The sequence below is a fragment of the Cetorhinus maximus genome, chromosome 32, assembly GCF_964194155.1.
Source record: "Cetorhinus maximus chromosome 32, sCetMax3.hap1.1, whole genome shotgun sequence".
Taxonomy (NCBI): domain Eukaryota; kingdom Metazoa; phylum Chordata; class Chondrichthyes; order Lamniformes; family Cetorhinidae; genus Cetorhinus; species Cetorhinus maximus.
Window position 1 is genome coordinate 6,891,916 of NC_135910.1, and position 6,027 is coordinate 6,897,942.

General features: G+C 47.9%; 1 long non-coding RNA gene across 1 annotated transcript in view; it reads left to right on the plus strand.

Annotated features, from left to right (window-relative positions):
- Positions 1 to 3,582, plus strand: part of LOC144671285 (uncharacterized) — a 75,385-nt gene extending 71,803 nt beyond the window's left edge. The window contains exon 2 of the long non-coding RNA XR_013573901.1: positions 3,475 to 3,582. This is a non-coding gene — a long non-coding RNA (uncharacterized LOC144671285). The remainder of the gene's footprint in view (positions 1 to 3,474) is intronic.
- The last annotated feature ends 2,445 nt before the right edge of the window (positions 3,583 to 6,027 follow it).

The window sequence follows — 6,027 nt, forward strand, 5'->3', positions numbered from 1 at the left end:
TCGTTTATTATCCAAATGTATGCAGGGAGAGAATTGGGCAGTCCAAGACCGTACTCTAAAAAGTGTTCCCTCCTTATATACACCTTGAGTCACGTACAAATATCCTAATCTTGTCAACTTCCAATCACGTGCTTCTCCAGTCTCAGTTACATACATCAAGCATTGTTCTCATCCATGCAAGACCCACCATATCTGGCTGATTGTGCAGGAGTCTGGGTCTCCTTGATTTCAACACCCACTCCCTGGCCTTGTCCTTTGTTCTACTCGCTTGTTTGTCTCATTCCTTATCCTGTCTAAAGCACATCTGCCACTTTCCAGTTCTACTTTTCTGCTTACATTTTATGTTTACGAAAAGACACTTCTCACTAACATTGTTTAAAATCATTTAACCTTTTTGAGGATACCCTCCATTGCGTTATGTGGCACTACCACCATGCTAAATGGCCTACATTGCGAGAGGACTTGAGTTCAGGAGCATCATACTGCAGCTGTACAGGGCCTTGGTGAGACCACACCTGAGGCTGAATTTTGCCCTTGATGGGCGGGCGGGTCCGACCGACTAGGCGGTGGGCAGGCATCCGATCGCCGCTGCCGAAACGGGCCCCGCTGCCATTTTACATGGGCGGGCCAATTATGTGCTAAGTGGTGCCTCAGGGAGATCGCTGAAAGGCTGTGAAAGATTAAAAATAGAGCGATAAAAAAATCATTAACATGTCCCCCTCATGTGAAAATGTCACACGAGATGGGACATGTTAATAAAATACACAAAAACTTTATTAAACTTTTTAAAAACCAAAGTCAAACGTCATCCCGCCACTGGATGAGGTTTGTTCAAAAATCACTTACCCGTCTGCCTGTTGGGCCCGTGCGCCGAGCCGAAGATCACACGGGCTCCTCAAAATCTTCGTCGATTGGCGACTTAATGGCCTTAACAAGGCCTTTAATTAATGGTGGGCGTGCGTCGCGCTGCATAGTGCACCCGCCGTCCGAAACATCGCGATGCCGCGCGCTGACGTTGGGATGCTCGCGCGACATTTTAAGCGCTGATGTGCGGGCTCCGCCACCCGCACATCAGCCAGGAAATTCAGCCCCTGGAGTATTGTGTGCAGTTTTGGTCTCCTTATCTAAGAAAGGATAAAACTTGCCTTAGAAGGAGTGCAGTGAAGGTTCACCAGACTGATTCCTGGGATGGCAGGAACTTCTCTCTTCCAGCGGTGCCTTCGTACAGAGGCAGTGGTGATGGTGGTTCGTGATATCCTGGGTATTGTTGGCGTCACCTCTACCTGTAGCCATGTCCGACCCATCTTCGAATCATCGGGAGCGTCATAAGACTGATTCCTGGGATGGCAGGATTGTCTATGAGGAGAGATTGGGCTGATTAGGCCTCTGTTCACTGGAGTTTAGAAGAATGAGAGGGGACCTCTTTGAAACATATAAAATCCTGACAAGGATGGACAGACTGGATGCAGGGATGATGTTTCCTCTGGCTGGGGGGGTCTAGCACAAGGGGTCACAGTCTCAGGATACAGGGTAGACCATTTAGGACTGAGATGGAGGAGAAACATCTTCGTTCAGAGCGTGGTGAACCTGTGGAATTCTCTACCACAGAAGACTGTGGAGGCCAAGTCACTGAATATATTTAAGAAGGAAATATTTGAATTTCTAGACTCTAAAGGCATCAAGAGGTATGGAGAGAGAGTGGGAGTATGGTGTTGAGATAGAGGGTCAGCCATGGTGACATTGAATGGCAGAGCAGGCTCGAAGGGCCGAATGACCTGCTCCTGCTCCTATTTTCTATGATTAGATCCAAGCTCTGCAGTCCTGTCACATCCAGACATGAATGGTGGTGGATGATTAAACATCTAACTAGAGGAGGAGGCTCCACAAATATCTCCATCCTCAATGATAGGGGAGCCCAGCACATCAGTGCAAAAGCCAAGGCTGAAGCATTTGTAACCATCTTCAGCCAGACGTACCAAGTGGATGATCTTGGCCTCCTCCAGAGGTCCCCAGCAACACAGATACTAGCCTTCAGCCAATTTGACTCACTTCAAGAAATAACTGAAGGCACTGGACAATGCAAAGGCTATAGGCCCTGACAATATTCTGGCAATAGTACTGAAGGCACTAGATAATGCAAAGGCTATGGGCCCTGACGATATTCCGGCTATAGTTCTCCAGAACTAGCCACGCCCCTAGCCAAGCTGCTGCAGTACAGCTACAACACTGGCATCTACCCGGCAATATGGAAAATTGTCCAGATATGTCCTGTACACAAAAAGCAGGACAAATCCAACCAGGCCAATTACCGCCACATCAGTCTACTCTCCATCATCAGTAAAGTGAAGGAAAGTGTTGTCGACAGTGCTATCAAGCGGCACTTAGTCAGCAACAACCTGCTTACTGACTCAGTTTGGGTTCTGCCAGGGCCACTCAGCTCCTGACCCCATTACAGCCTTGGTCCAAAAATGGACAAAAGAGCTGAACTCCAGAGGTGAGGTGAGAGTGACTGCCCTTGACATCAAGGCAGCGTTTGACTGAGTGTGGCATCAAGGAGCCCTAGCAAAACTGGAGTCAATGGAAATCGGGGGAAAATTCTCCATTGGCTGGAGTCAAAGCTAGCAGAAAGGAAGACGGTTGTGGTTGTTGGAGGTCAATCATCTCAGCTCCAGAACATCACTGCAGGAGTTCCTCAGGGTAGTGTCCTCAGGCCAACCATCTTCAGCTGCTTCATCAATGAGCTTCCTACCATCATAAGGTCAGAAGTGGGGGTGTTCGCTTATGATTGCACAATGTTCAGCACCATTCATAACTCCTCAGATACTGAGGCAGTCCATGTCCAAATGCAGCAAGACCTGGACAATATCCAGTCTTGGGCTGACAAGTGGAAATGACCACGCCCAACAAGAGAGAATTTAACCATCCCCCCCTTGACATTCAATGGTATTACCATTGCTGACCTGCTGAGTAACTCCAGCATTTTCTGTTTTTATTGTACAATAAAATCGAATCAGTGGCATATCAATGTTTGTGACTCAAGAGAATCATAAGCGATCCTTGACTGGTCTTGCAATTAATCCCAGCTTTGGAGGAGGAATGCATGTTACTGTTAAAAATTAGTTGCATCCTGGCAAAGACAATTAGAAAATGAATCTAACCACAACCTGAATAAACAAAAACACTCACTTTTATCGTGTACCAAATGTAATTGTTGAGTGTGTTCATAATCCATCATTGTGTAATCTCTGTACTACGTTAATTCATCGGTATTAATAAGCGGTGTGTGGGTTGACAAGAATGCTGATGTCATTTATTTTAATTTCTGCAGTGTTTTAATAATTTTTACCAAATGGATTTTGGAACTTGCTAAGTGTTGCTATGTCTCTGAAAAATGGAGTGGACTTTCTTACCATTGTCTTGCTCCGCAGTTTCCTAACTGGACCGATAATTCTTGGCTTTGCTTTTTTACGGCAGGTACCGGACCCCTTATCCGACATCCCAAAATCCTGAAGGACCCGAAAACTGGCCACATTCAAAGTTGGCGGCCTGGATCGTGATTTGAATAAAACATTTTTATTCTTTATTTTTCATACTTTATGCATTCTAAGTGCATGCTAGGCCTAGGAGCCAAAATCCCTGAAATCCCCATATCCGGCACACATCCGGTCCCGAGATTCCTGTATACGGGGTCCGGTGTCTGTGTGACCGTTCCTACTCTACATGACATCCTTTGTCATTTAACCTCCCTGCCCTCTAACCCTTCCCTGACCTTCTATTTTGCTCCACCTGCCCCTCCTCCCCTTTTTAACAGCATAAAAGCCATCACACTCCTAACCTCCCTCCGGTTCCAAAGAAGAGTCATAGCGGACTCGAAACGTTCACGCTGTCTCCATCTCCACAGATGCTGAGCTTTCCCGGCACCTTTTATTTTCATGAGAGATCTCCACCATCCGCAGTATTTTGCATTTATTCTTTGGAAGTGTTGCCTTGAGTCAGCAGGTCTGTCAAGTTCAAGAGGAAATCACTGGAAAGGCTGAAAGAGTTCCATTTCTATAGCGCCTTTCATGACCTCAGGACATTCCAATATGCTTTACAGCCAATCCTTTTGAAGCGTGGTCACTCTTGTAGGAAACACGACAGCCAATCTGTGCACAGCAAGATCCCACAAACATGAATGTGATAATGATCTGTCTCGGTGGTGCTGGTTGAGGGACACTGGGGAGAACTCCCCTGCTCTTTGTCGAATAGCATCACAGGGTCTTTTACATCCACCTGAGGGGGCAGATGGGGCCTTGGTTTAAGGCCTCACCTGAAAGATGGCCCCTCTACTGTGCAGCACTCCCTCAGTACTGCACGTAAGCATCAGCCTAGGATTTGCACACAAGGGCTGAATTTTACATTGCGAAAGTAGGGCTGGTGTAGTCCCGCAGAAGCATAACATCTGATGACATCGGCTCACAGGAACATAGGAACAGGAGAAGGCCATGCAGCCTGTCAAGCCTGCTCCTCCATTCAATGTGATCATGGCTGATCGAACACTTCGATGCCTTTTACCTACACTATCCCCATAACCCTTTACATTATTGTCAATCGGAAATCTATCAATCTCTACCTTAAATGTACTCAATGACTGACCTTCCACGCCCCTCTGAGGTAGAGAATTCCAAAGATTAACAACCCTCTATGTAAAGAAATTTCTCCTCACCTCAGTCCCAAGTGGCTTCATTATTGCTCATGCAATAATGTCCGTAATATTATAGTAGGTGGGTGGACTCCAAAATCGGAAGCCCACCGCCATTTTGAAATGATCAATTAAAGGATGTTTAAGCTAGTTAGCAGTCCCAGTGACTGCAATAAGATGTTCCTGATGTTATAATAAGCTGGGTGCATGTGGGACATGCCCAGTGGGGAGCTGGGTTTCTTTCAGGGTCTCATGAAAGGCAGGTACAAAGGCTGGAGGCGGGTCTATGCCTGACTTTAGCAGGAGACACTGCTCAAACCTATTCCTTTCAGAAATCTTTGCATTGCATAAACCTTTGATCATAATCGGGGCTACCCCTCAGGGGAGTGTCCGGACAAAGTCGGTGCTCCTGTCATCTTTGAGCGCAGCTCCATTTGTGGCGAGGAATGGGTGTCCTCTATGGGATGCCATTGAGTGGGAGGTGAGGAGGAGGAGGGGAAGGGGGAAGAGGAGGCCAGGTGCCCAGGGGAGGGGGTGACATGAGTGGCAGGAAGGTGGGCAAGCTGCTGCGGAGGGCAGGCTACAGCAGGCACTCAGGGGTGGACAAAGGCCGTATACGGCCAACCGCATTTGCAGGGTGCAAGTGTCATCTCTTCAGATGACGGAGTCACAGTGTCTCTGCAGACTTTGCCTTTCGTGAGCATCCCTATGTGATACGCTTGTGCCCGAGAGAGCCTCCAATAGTGTGGGTGACCACCCAACGCCTGTGGTAATATGAGTGACAGTTGCATTCCACTTCTTCACCTCTGGGTCATTTCAGACCGCCTGTGGAGACCTGAGTGGGATCCCCCAGCCTGCCGCACGTCACTGCATAAAGGAGTTCACAGATGCTGTGTTTCATCGTGCCCATCAACATATTTCCTTCACTTATAAACAGCAACAGCCATTTGATTGGAAAGAATCAGAGGCTTTGCAACCATGGCTGGTTTCCATGGGTGCAAGGGGTCATTGATTACACTCATGTAGCCACCAAGACACCTAGAGGGCAGTCAGGGGCTTTTATACCAGTCTCTAAATGTGCTGATTTTGTGCGATCACAGCCAACGAGTTGCATGCAGGTGCACAACATTCCCGGGAAGCAGCCACAACATCTTCGGATACTCCCAGCTTCTGGGATGTTTACGGGCCTGGGTGCTTTCAGTGGACGGCTGCTCGAAGATGAAGGGTAACCAGAGGAGATGAGTGAGATAGCCCAGTCCTCTAATGAGTAGTGACAGGAAGAGGAGGCTGGGCTGCACAAGGTAGATGCCCGAGCTGGTCCCAGGGAGGGTCTTGGTGGCTGTGAG